The 13,775-nt window shown below is 39.6% G+C and overlaps 1 pseudogene; it reads left to right on the top strand.

Annotated features, from left to right (window-relative positions):
• Positions 1–13,775, top strand: part of LOC148141865 (carboxypeptidase M-like) — a 62,600-nt pseudogene that overhangs the window by 40,630 nt on the left and 8,195 nt on the right.

Below are 13,775 nucleotides of genomic sequence, written 5' to 3'. Positions count from 1 at the left end.
AGGGTAGAGAAGCAGCTGCTGTGTTAGTTAACAGACTATAGTTTGTATCCCAGGTATATTCCTACACTCCTGCCAGCATGTGGACTGGAAGCCCTTGTCCACAGGAGGTGAATGCTTTCTTTCACTTTGTAGATGGGATTGTCAACAGTTCGGCCTGGCGTACAATTGCTGGTAAAATTACCTTTTTTTTTGACAGCTTATCATGAATATCATACAAAGATATTAACAGATTAAAATGGATGTCCAAACTGGAACCAATGGACTACACATGATGACGAGCTCATACACCAGCAAAGGCATTTTGTTCCTTCCTCCTTACTGAATTTTGTGAACCTAGGGTATTGGAAGGGGCCAGTCTGAACTTTGATGTGCATGTGTGTGTGTTGTGTCTAACTCCATGAGGTGTGCATGTATGTTTGTCTAACTATATAGTGTGTGTGTGTGTAAGTGTAACTCTGAGGTGTGTGTGCGTGTGTATGTTTAATGCTACGTGTAGGGGTGGGGGTGGTGTGGAGGTGGTGTTCTAGCAGTTGTGAAGAGGAAGGCTATGGGAAAGACCTGCCTCAGTAATTCAAGACTTCAGTTTGGCTGTTTAAAACAACAATAAAATAAAACACCCCCCCCCCTGGCATCCATTGTCTCACACCTGCACATTCCCCATTGCCATCCACACCCTCTCATGACAACCTATGCCCCTCTACTTAATCCCAAGGTCCTTTATATTCTCTACTCAGCTTTGTGACAACTCATGCCCCCACCAACTACTCTTTTCCCTTACAACCTTCCAGATCAACTCTCTCAGTATTCATCATGAGTAAACCTTAGGAATCACGAATAATATAAAATGCTTAAAGGATAAGTTGAATATTTAAACAAACACTCTCATCGATTAAATCCCACTTACGACATTCAGTTTCCTTCAAAAAATTGTACTCATAGACTCACTTCAATGACTTTATAAGTGCTTGGAGTTGTCAATCAAACCATGACTGTGATAATTGTAAGTGCTGAAATCGGTCATGTAGCACAAATTCTACAATGATAGTCCTCAGGCAAATGTCAACTGACTGCAAGAAATAGCAAACACTTCTTTAAAAAAACTGCAAGCATTTAAAAAAAACTTTCTGATATATGAAAATTTATAGGATCACTGGTTTAACAAAATTTTTAACTCTTGCAGTGTTACACACTGCCAGTGTTGACCAAAGCCATACAGATCCCTGGACTGAAAGGCAAAATTAGCACCCCAACAAGAAATACTTTAACAAACCAAAAACATTGAAATATTGAGGATAGTTTTTTTTTTATTTGTTCACAATATGAGAGTCTTGCTGACTGGGCCAAATTTATTTCCCATCCATAATTTCTGCTTGAACTCACTGGTTTGCTAGGGCCATTGATGGAACAGTATGCATCATAACACTTGGTGCGACTTTACAATTGGTGACTGAAAGGACTTATTCCCAATAGAAGTCCTTGTCAATGTTCTCTTTTCCTTTCGTATTTATATTTGCATCTTTGTCCATAGATCTCCCGATCTGTTTTAATATTCACAATGATGGACGAGGACCAAGAGAAAAACAATATTTGGGTACTAAATGGTTAGAAATGATGATACTTATTCTTGAGATTATAAGTAGTAACATTTCTACCAGGTAGGCCTATACACTTAGATGCCATTCAAGAAATATTTCTGTTGAACAGCATTAATAGGTTATTTCTAATTGATGAAAGTAGATGAATGTAATGAGCTATAGTTAGTGAACGCCACAGAGCCTGATTTGTGGATCTCTACATGCTTGCATGGTTTAGGTTCCTTTCATTAGCTAAAAGTTAATCTTGTGAAATTTGTAAAATATAGTCTGGATATAGTTTGAATAACCCTTCACAAAGAATGTGAGATTTTTATTGTGTAGCTTTCCATTATTTCTTGCACTGATTTCCATTGTCTGTTCAGTGCTAATAGACATTTTCAGAAGAGGTTGTACTGCATTTGTGTGGTCATTACTGACAATGTATCAGATCCTTTCTGCAGTTGACTATAATATTTGATTAAGGGAAAATGATTTCAATATTTTTGGTCAAAAAGTCAGTACACCAGTTATTGCACTCAGAAACAGCCAAGGACACAATTAAATTATATCTTCAATTTACAGACGTATAATGCTTATGATCATAGTATGCCAAGACAATCTTTTAAACAGCAAAGTGGGGAGGATTTTGTATTTAATAATTCCCCAAGTTAAACACAACTATCCCTCTTCAGTAATGTAGAAAGCAAAAAAAAATTTTATAAGAAAGGTAGAATGATACAGTTGTTAATCTCATCAGTATTGCAATCTGAAATGTGCTAAAAATCTTGCTTGTATACTCTTCCATTACAACTTCCTACATGTCAATTTGTGATGCAAACTGTCTATGTAAACATGTCATGTATTGGAGTTACTCTTCCCCATCCAGTTGTAGTGTTACAATTTTACACTTTCCTTGCACTAATAAATTCTATTTCTCTTCTTCCCATGTAGCTTTTGTTTTCTTCCTGCTTTATTTTATGTTATCTATCTTAACATTAAGACAGATTATTTGGGAGTGAATTGTGATTTTTTTTTTCATTAAAAAATACGTAGTGAAAAGCTTGTAACTTTCTTATCTATGGGTGATCAGGCAAAAAAATATAGCCAAAGAAAGGACTATTCAGAGGGGAGACTTAAACCTTAATCAAGATAGAAATTGACTCAGTGAAATACAGGGATGAAGGCTTGTCAGACAGCAAAGAGAAAGGTGAAAGAAAATAATGTTCCCAGATCAGCGTTATGTATTGAAACTGCAGAAATTTCTGAGCTAACTGGACAACCTTTCCTTGTTCTGTTGTTCTTGCCCATTGTGGTTCCAAAACTACATTGCCTTCTGCCACACTTGCACCATACTCAGACCTGAGTAGAGCAGAGTCACCACAAATGAGGCCCAAATCCTGGACCCAACCTCTGCACTCAGTTTCCATGGAGATTTCTTTTGAAATGACGCTCCATGGAAGGGACACATGTGAAGCTGAGCTGAGGCATTCCGAGCTGGTTTATGGTCCAAAACCTTCAAGAAAAGGTGGTTATTTTCATAGAGTAATTGAGATGGAAACAGACCCTTTGGTCCAACTCATCCATGCTGACCAAATATCCTAAATTAATCTAGTCTCATTTGCCGGCACTTGGCCCACATCCCTCCAAACCTTGCCTTTTCAGAAATCCATCCAGATACCTTTTAAATGTTGTATTTGTACCAGCCTGCATCACTTACTCTGGCAGCTCATTCCATACATGCACCACCCTCTGCATGAAAAAGTTGCCCCTTAGGTCCCTTTTAAATCTTTCCCCTCTCACCTTAAACCTATGCCGTCTAGTTTTGGGCTCCCCCTTGTCTATTCACCCTGTCCATGCCGGTCATGGCTTTATAAACCTCTATAAAGTCACCCCTTAATTTCCGATTCTCCAGAGAAAATAGCTCCAGCCTATTCAGCCTCTCCCTATAGCTCTAACCTTGCAAACTTGGCAACATTGTTGTCAATCTTTTCTGAACCCTTTCAAGTTTTGCAACATTGCATTCATATAAGAGAGAATTTTAAGGCGCCAGATGAATCATCTGTTGTAGCAGGGGAGAAGAGGCTAGGCATTCCCTGCAGCTTTTGCTTTATTAAGTAAATTCCCAGGGCTGGTCAGCATTCAAAGGCCACACTGAAATTAGGCAATCACCATCTCAGCTCACAAGACCTGCTGTAGGATGTTGTGAAACTTGAAAGCGTTCAGTAAGGGTTCACAAGGATGTTGCCAGGGTTGGACGGTTTCAGCTATAGGGAGTGTCAGAGGATGAGGGTTGACCTTATAGAGGCTTATAAAATCATGAGGGGCATGGACAGGGTGAATAGACAAGGTATGTGCCCCAGGGTGGGGGAGTCCAAAACTAGAGGGCACAGATTAAAGGTGAGAGGGGAAAGATTTAAAAGGGACCTGAGGGGCACCTTTTTCACGCAGAGGGCGGTGCGTGTATGGAATGAGTTGTCAGAGAAAGTGGTGGAGGCTGGTACAATTACAATATTTAAAAGGCATCTGGATTGGTACATGAATAGGGTTTGGAGGGATATGGGCCAAATGCTGGCAAATGGGATTAGTTTAATTTAGGATATCTGGTTGGCATGGAAGAGTTGGACCAAAGGGTCTGTTTCCGTGCTACATATCTCTATGATTCTATGACTCTGCCAGGGTCCAATGGTTTTCTAGTTGTTTCCATCTCATTTTCACCATTTTACCTTTAAGTTGGTAGGACCAAATGTGTGAGGCTGTCATGTGTCTATAAATAATGAACCAATCCTTCTTTCTAGAGGAAGCATGCAGGACTTTATTCATATGTGGGGTCAATGTCTAAAAGTCAGCTGATACTGTATTTTTGTAAATACCCACTGATGGAGGAGGAGCAGCACTTCCAGTAGGATAACAGAGATGACTTGATTCATTTTAGGTAACAATTTTACAAAATGTTGAATTTTGTCTTTATTGAATGTTTGTGCCAATTGAGAAATTAATTACCTGCAGTTGAAAGAATTATAGAGGACAATATTTATTAAAGAAGTAATGAAATTTGGAAATCTGGCACACCATTGACCAAACATAAGTCTTTAAAATTATGAAGAGAGACAATGGCTTATATGTAGTAAAGATATTTCCACTTTGGAAAAAGGCCAACACTGAGGGCCATAAAAATAAGATAGGTGTTAATAAATTCAAGAAGGAATTCAGGAGAAACTTCTTTACCCAGAGAGTTTTGTGAATGTGGAACTCCCAACCACATGGTTTAGTAAAATCAAATAGTATGAGGGAGGAAGGATGTACAGATAGTGTTAAATGAATTTAGATAGGAGGAGGCCATCAACTAACAAAAACCCCTTGGGTCTTTTGGACTATTACTTTTAATTCTATCCAATGATAATTCTGATGGCCTTTATTAGACAGAGTTGGATTTTCGCTGTCACTTCATACAAGTACTGGTATTATTATTGGACTATTGCTGTAAAGACAGAGTTCACATCCTACCCTGGTAGCAAAAGGAATTTAAATTCATTTAATTAACAATACTAGAATAAAATACCAGTCTTACTAATAACGATCATGATCAGATTTTTGTTGTAAACCCATCTGGTTCATTAATGTCCTTTAGGGGAGAACTTGTCATCCCTGTCCAGCTGTGACTCCAGGTCCAGACAATGTGGTTTACTGTGAACTATTTTCCGAAATAATCTAGTAAATTACTTAGGAGTAGGAAGTTTGTCCACACCTATTAAAGGGTAACTCGTGATGGGTAACAAGAAGGAATATTTTTAAAAGTTTTGTTTTCTGGATAGACCCTTCTGAGACAAATATTTTTTGGCTACAGAATGAGAATGCTGAAATGAGTTATAAGACTAATCAATGATTGAGCATTCTATCTTAAGCACAAAATATTCTAAAAGGTAGTCTGCATTCAATAATCCTGCCAAATCAACACCACTTTCTCAATTAATCACACTAAACTGGGGGAGGGTTTGTTTCTGTTCAGATCATATTTCCTAAAGACTGCAAGTGCATGTTTGCACGTAGCTGATGTTTTGCAGGACCCCATGTAGTAAATTGGCTTTGATATTAACCAATCTTGGACATTCAACAGCAGTTCACTGGATTACGCAAACCAGCTTATTTGCTATTTTGTCAGCAAGATCAAAAATGTTGCAATCCATAAGAAATTCAATCTTAAGTTTGCAGTTCAGATTTTGTTTACAGACCATGTTTCTTTATGCATTGCTATCAATTAATTTAACTGCCTTTAACATACAGGTTTTACTTGTGGCAAAGATTATTCATTAGATTTTATGACTTTACTACTTACTTGCATCAAGCAAACCTGATGAGTCCTATTGTCATTATATGTACCTAAGCTCCCCACATAGTTAGTTCATTTGGTAAGCTTGTGTCCTATCTTATCAATTGCGTTCTTTTTATCCTGATGGTGTCACACCTCACTGGGGTGGTGCGCTGGAAATCAAGTCAGGCTTTTCTTAGAGTCGTCACAGATGTTAAAGGTTTTTCAAAGAATGAAAGGTTACCCAATTTACCTCATTTTCAGACCCAGGTGGGCAGAAAGCCCAGACTAGGTTTCTACACGTAGCAAAAATTACTATTTCCTCCAGGTAAGTAGTTAAAGCTATGGGCTAAACAGTTATAAACCGTTGGCATTTAGCTCCACTGGTTAAATGTCTAATCGCCTCATAAACCCCTCCTGACACATACACACAGAATAAAAAGGGTCTCATGGGCAAGTGGAAAAATGGAAAAACAGTTCAGTGGTTTCTGTTCAGAGGATCTGCTAAGATGGCTCTTGTGCTTCACGATCTTCCTCTCTAGACGCTTTCATTTGAAAGATGTGGCTGGTTTACATTTGTAAAAGGTCTCTAACTTATTAGTTAAGTCACAGCTTACAACAACCGCTGAAGGCAAGATAAACTGGTCTTCTTCTGGTTTAAAGTGACTTTTACCACAGAGAACATTTAGAACTGATGGATGGAGGCCTGAAGGTTTCCCACTATCTTATTCACAGTCCCAAGCTGTTCAGCTGCCTGAGAACCAATCACATAGTTTTTGGAAGGTTGTATGCACTTGTCATCAACAACTGATCACAAGTCCAAAGACTAATCAGCCATTGTTGTCAACCAAAGTTCCATTTGTACCTAACCCTTCATCTCCAGTTCATCTGCAAACAATATTGGAAGTAGCAGCTATGTAAACAGTGATTACAATGAGTGTCAGGTTACTTTCTTTGATGCAGCAATCCTTTAACAATTCTTGGTTTTTCTAAGTCTAATTTAGTATGCAGTCATAAAATACACAAAGAAAAGACAAAGTTTTTACAGTGATGTTTCATTTTCCCTAATTGGTAACTACTGGAGTTAACATAAAACTGATCACATAATCTAGACCAGAGTGTGAAACTGAATCATGCCAAGTTTGCATGTTAGATTCTGAATCTGAGTTGAGTTCATTGCTCTCAAAAGAACCAAAAGCACAGGCACCATGATTATCTCTGAGGGCAAAGGAAGTGATAGCCAAAATTCCCAAACTAAATCACAATGCTTATAGAAAATACAGATCTTTGGGCATTGTAAGAAGACAGAATTTATTGATGCTGCCACCAGGATCTAGAAACTTGCATAAGAAGTATCGCACTGGAAGGAAGTTCTGAACAGTGGGAAGGTTGCACTATAATCCTGCAGATCAGCACTGTCAGAAGGTGAGGGAAGATTGAGAAGTAATACCACACATAATTATGTAAAAGTTGAGTTTCTGAGATGAATTTTTAGCCAAAATTTAAGAGTGGAACTTACAAATGAGAAATATTATCATGAGTTGAAATCCACCTTCTCCCATCGTTTTTCTCCCTAACCTTTTACATCTCTGCTTACTGCAGAGATGCCAGGTCAGCCAACCTATGCCAACCCACCTTCAAAACTAAAACAAAGGAGCAAAAAAAAATCTTCATTATTCTGCTTAAGTACAAGAACATGAACAGCTGCCTTCACATAAATAGGTTTATGACAGGCCAAGTTTGATTTCAACAGCTAGCGAGTGGTAAACAGAAACAGCTTGGATTTACTGGCCTAAAATCTAGGGTCAACTTATATAGATCAGCTATTACTTTTGTATATATGGTAGCCATGATTGCTTATGCCATTCATCAGAGGTTTGTAAAGACACCACTATCTGCACTCAAAATATGCACTGTGAAGGTGAACTAAAAAGGCAGAAAAATTGTAGATCTGGCTTGATATTTAAATAAGTATATTTAAAATTTAGAAGTGGGTGTAATACCAGTTTTGACACTTAAGTAGTGATAGCAGTGTTTGTGTCAGTGTGTAATATTTGCAGATTAGAATGTACTCAGTCATGATAAAATAGAGTGTTATTTAGATAGAATTGGGTACATTCAACCCCATGGGTGTTCCCAACTTCAGATTATTCAGAAAAGTCTATGCAGTGAAAAGAAAGATTAAGTTAACAAATATCAAAGTCAAACGATCACCCAAGAACCATTTACTTGTGTTCTTCTTTTTTTCTGTATTTGCAGTTATTAACAGACCGGAACAGCAGGAGTTAGATGTTTAACTCTTAAGCTGCTACTTCCAGTCATGCCTTTGGTGCACCTTGTCCCAAAGTGAAGTGTACCAAATTGTGACATTGTCAACTTAGAATTATGCAATGAAATATTTGAACATAATTTGCAAAGTTTAGAGGAGACAGGCAACAGACACCAAGCTGGAAGTAGATGAACAGAGTTAGAGAAGGTGATCAAGGTACAGAGAAATGAAGCTAATGTGACAGTCTTAAAGCTGATATGAGAAGAAGGATTTTGAAGCCAGTAAAGATTGATGAAGACTAGAGAAATGGTAGAGAATGCAAGGACATGTTCTGGGATTGAATGTGGATAACAAGAGTTCTGGTTGTGAATTGGCTCAAAGTGAATATTACAAAGCCATCTAAGCAGATATTAGAAAAGTTGGGTCTGAAGGTCCAAGGTTCTTTGCAGTGGAATAGAGGCAGGTGAGTGGTGTTTCAGAAATGGAACTGGCATAAATCTTGATGATTGAAACATAGCTTCAAGATGCAGCACAGCACTGTGGTTAATCAACATGTAGCTTAATTTGAAGTTTCACTTGTGAAGGGTCATGAATTCAGTGTTGTGTGACCATGGTGTTATGGTCAGAATTCCAGCTTCAGTCTACACTGATACAACTTTCAACTATCTGTCAATTTTGATTATTCACCTATTTTGGAAAACATATCCCTCCATGAGATTGGATAATCAACTAACTATAATGAAGATAAGTAAAGAAAGAAAACCAAAGCAATGAATGTTCTTGTTTTTAAAATTGTCAACTTAAGCAAGCAAAAAAAAAGTAATTATACAACAACCCCAAACTGATAATGGAACAGATGGGTATGTAGCATATTAGGATTCATTTTCATATTCCTTCTATGGGAAAGAAAACAAGCATCACCTGTAAGTTCCTCTCAAAGCCACTCACCATCCTGACTTGGAAATATATCGCCTTTTCCTTCATTGTCAGTGAGTCAAAATCCTGAAACTCAATCCCTCCTAAAGGCATTGTGTCTACCTACAGCAATGGACTGCAGTGGATCAAGAAGGCAGCTCACCACCACCTTTTCAAGAGCAATTAGGAATGAGCAATAAATGAATCTTTAAAAATACTGAGTGTGCCATGTTGGACAATTAAGGAATTTTGTAAAACATATTAGATATTTTTAAAGCATACTTTTCAAGCAAAAATACTTTAATGTTTCCTCTGATCAGAATTGACCTGTTCTTTACAAACAGGTATAAAAGGACAAGTAGTTGATTAGATAAAAGTGCATTCTCTGGAGTCCTGCAGTAAATAGACAACCGTGAAATGCCAAGGCCTTTTAATACCTCTGCTTCAGGGAAATACTACAGGCTTTCACTACCTGGCACTTATAGCATTAAGGTGTTAGTTTCAGAAACTGTTATACTCATGTAATTTTTAAGTGCTTCAGTTGAAAGGAAAATGTATAATCCAAGGTATTTGTTCTAAATATTTACTCAATTATTGTATGTTTAACCAATGCCATATATCGATTATACCATACTTGTGAAGATGGGTCATGATAAGGTATGATTTGACCCAAAGATTCAAGTTTGTTGATGACACTAGGTTAGGTAGCACAGTAAGCAGAATGGATGAGAGTAGAATGTTTGGAAGGGATATTGATGATTAAAAGGAAGATCCAGGTCCAGTTCAATGTGAGGAATTGTGAGGTTATTTATTTTGAATCCAAGAAAGAGACATCAATATATTTTCAAAATGGTAGAAAGCTGAGAACTGTGAAGCAGCACACAGATTTAGAACTTGGAACGTAGAACATTACAGCGCAGTACAGGCTCTTCGGCCCTCGATGCTGCGCCAACCTGTGTAACCAATCAGAAGCCCATCTAACCTCCACTATTCCATTCTTGTCCATATACCTATCCAATGACCATTTAAATGCCCTTAACATTGGTGAGTCTACTACTGTTGCAGACAGAACATTCCATGTTCCTACTACTCTCTAAGTAAAGAAACTATCCCTGACGTCTGTCCCATATCTATTACCCCTCATTGCTAGCCATCACCATCTGAGGAAAAGGGCTCTCACTGTCCACCCTATCTAACCCTTTGATTATCTTATATGTCTCAATTAAGTCACCTCTCAACTTTCTTCTCTCTAACGACAACAGCTTCAAGTCTCTCAGCTTTTCCTTGTAAAACCTTCTTTCCCTACCAGGCAATATCCTAGTAAATCTCCTCTGAACCCTTTCCAAAGCTTCCACATCCTTTCTTTAATGCGGTGACCAGAACTGTATACAATACTCCAAGCACGGCTGCACTAGAGTTTTGTGCAGCTGCAACATGACCTCATGGCTCTGAAATTCAATCCCTCTACCAATAAAAGCTAACACACTGTATGGCTTCTTAACAACCCTATCAACCTGGGTGGCAACTTTCAAGGATCTATGTACCTGGACACTGAGATCCCTCTGCTCATTTACACTACCAAGAATCTTACCATTAGCCCAGCAGTCTGCATTCCTGTTACTCCTTCCAAAGTGAATCACCTCACACTTTTCCACATTAAACTCCATTTGCCACCTCTCAGCCCAGCTCTGCAGCTTAACTATGTCCCTCTGTCACCTATAACATCCTTCGTCATTATCCACAATTCTAGTGAACTTAGAGTCAGTCGCAAATCTACTAACCCATCCTTCTATGCCCTCATCCAATTCATTTATAAAAATGACAAACAGCAGGGGACCCAAAACAGATCCTTGCGGTACACCACTAGTAACTGAACTCCAGGATGAGTTGTTTGTGCAATAGCCTACCATGGGGAACCTTATCAACCACCTTACTGAAATCCATATACACCACATCAACCGCTGTACCTTCATCCACCTGTTTGGTCACCTTCTCAAAGAACTCAGGCATGAACTGTCCTTCACAAAACCGTGTTGACTATCCCTAATCAAATTAGTCCTTTCTAGATGATTATAAATGCTATCTCTTATCACCCTTTCCAACACTTTACCCACAACCGAAGTAAGGCTCACTGGTCTATAAATTACCAGTGTTGTCTCTACTCCCCATCTTGAACAAGGGAACAATATTTGCTATCCTGCAGTCTTCTGGCACTTTTCCTGAAGACAATGATGGCATAAAGATCAAAACCAAAGGCTCTGCAATCTCCTCCCTTGCTTCCCAGCGAATCCCAGGATAAATCCCATTCAGCCCAGGTTACTTATCTATTTTACACTTTCCAGAATGCTAACACCTCCTCGTTGTGAACCTCAATCCCATCTAGTCTAGTAGCCTAGACTAGTGGAGGTATAGCTTTCATGTCAAGTGGGCTGAAATATAAGGAGGAGAAAGACCTTTTACCATATACAAAGTCCTGCTTAGACAGCAGCTGAAAGATTGCAAACAGTTCTGGGCACCATCAAGAAGGATGCATCAGCTTTGGAGAGGGTGTTGTACACATTCCCCATAACAACACTGGGATGGGCAAGTTGCAAGAGACTGCATTCTTTTGAATATAAAGGTAAGGGGTGAACTAATTGAAGTACTTAAGATGATTAAAGAATTTGATAGGATAGAGAAAAAGAAACTATTTCCTTTAATGAGAAAGTCCAGAAAGAGAGCCTTAATGTTAGAGCTAGTCTGTTCATCCTCGAGGATTACTCCTGAAGCCTTTCCCACGCGTGGGTCTGACCGTAAGTCAGCGGAGATTTGAAACCAGAGTTTTCCTTCTCATTGCCAGGACGCAGCCCACTCCAGGGGTTGGGGCAGGTGTCTCCTAACCCTCTTTATCCAAATCTCTCCTAGCGCACTCTCTGCCCACCTCCTCCTCTCACCTGGTTGCCTCTCTCTTGCCTAATCCAACTCTGCCATCTTTTATATCCCCAACTCCCCTCCTTTCCCACTCTCCCACTCTCCATAGCTTACATCATCCTAAGATTCCACACCCCCACTCCACCCGATCCCAGGTCTCTCTCCCACTCCTATCTCACTCCCTCCTCCCTCCACTGTCTCTTCTCCCTGCCCAGATCTCTCTACCCCAGACCCCGTTCCTTTTTCCGCCAAACCGACCCCTCCCTATCTCCCCTCCTGTTGTCCCCAGAACCCAACCTCACATCCCCATCCCCCTGGTTCTCTTTCTGTACCACCCCTCAATAGTCAGCTCAAGAGACTCAATGTGGACATAGCTGCCCTCCAACAAACAAGGCTGGCAGAGGCAGGCTCACTGAAAGAGAAGGACTACACATTTTACTGGCTGGCAAAGGGTTCTAATGAGCCGAGAGAGCACAGCGTCAGCTTCACAGTAAAGAACAACCTGATGAACACGGTAGAATCAGGTAGCAATGGCTCAGAGCGACTCATGACTCTTCGCCTCAACACCACTGCAGGCCCAGTCACCCTTGTCAGCATGTATGCCCCGACACTGTCCTCCACACCAGACACAAAAGACAAGTTCTATGACAATCTTGCACCCCTCATGAGTAGCATCCCTAGGAAAGAGCAACTTCTTCTTCTGGGCAAAATCAACACAGAGTGCAGACCACGAATCATAACCCTCCTGCCTTGGACATTTTGATTTAGGCAAAATGAATGAGAATGGACAGGGACTGCTCGAGCTGTGGACTTACTACAAATTGTGCATCACCAACTCTTACTTCCAGGCAAAGGCTCAGCGCAAGGCTTTCTGGAGTTACCTGCACTCAAAGTATTGGAAAATGCTACAGGAAGGATAGAAAGGGAGGCAAAAGAGGAGGGGGAGTTGCATTTTTGATAAGGGATACCATTGATAAGGGAGGATATTCCCGGAGATATATCCAGGGAAGTTATTCAGGTGGAACTGAGAAATAAGAAAGGGATGATCACCTTATTGGGATTGCATTATAGACCCCCCAATAGTCAGAGGGAAATTGAGAAACAAATTTGTAAGGAGATCTCAGCTATCTGTAAAAATAATAGGGTAGTTATGATAGGGGATTTTAACTTTCCAAACATCGACTGGGACTGCCATAATGTTAAAGGTTTAGGTGGAGAGGAATTTCTTAAGTGTGTATAAGACAATTTTCTGATTCAGTATGTGGATGTACCTAATAAAGAAGGTGCAAAACTAAAGAAGGGAAATAAGGCAGGGCAGGTGGCTGAGGTGTCAGTGGGGGAGCACTTTGGGGCCAGCGACCATAATTCTATTCGTTTTAAAATAGTGATGGAAATGGATAGACCAGATCCAAAAGTTAAGTTCTAAATTGGAGAAAGGCCAATTTTGACGGTATTAGGCAAGAACTTTCAAAAGCTGATTGGAGGCAGATGTTCGCAGGTAAAGGGATGACTCGAAAATGGGAAGCCTTCAGAAATGAGATAACAAGAATCCAGAGAAAGTATATTCCTGTCAGGGTGAAAGGAAAGGCTGGTAGGGATAGGGACTGCTGGATGACTAAAGAAATTGAGGGTTCAGTTAAGAAAAAGAAGAAAGCATATGTCAGATATAGACAGGAGAGATCGAGTGAATCCTTAGAAGAGTAGAAAGAAAGTAGGAGTATACTTAAGAGGGAAATCAGGAGGGCAAAACGGGAACATGAGATAGCTTTGGCAAATAGAATTAAGGAGAATCCAAAGGGGT

The sequence above is a fragment of the Chiloscyllium plagiosum genome, unplaced genomic scaffold, assembly GCF_037043375.1.
Source record: "Chiloscyllium plagiosum isolate Xiang-an unplaced genomic scaffold, Cpla_swu_hap1 HiC_scaffold_31, whole genome shotgun sequence".
In the NCBI taxonomy this organism is placed as follows: domain Eukaryota; kingdom Metazoa; phylum Chordata; class Chondrichthyes; order Orectolobiformes; family Hemiscylliidae; genus Chiloscyllium; species Chiloscyllium plagiosum.
This window is presented reverse-complemented; position numbering and strand designations above follow the sequence as displayed.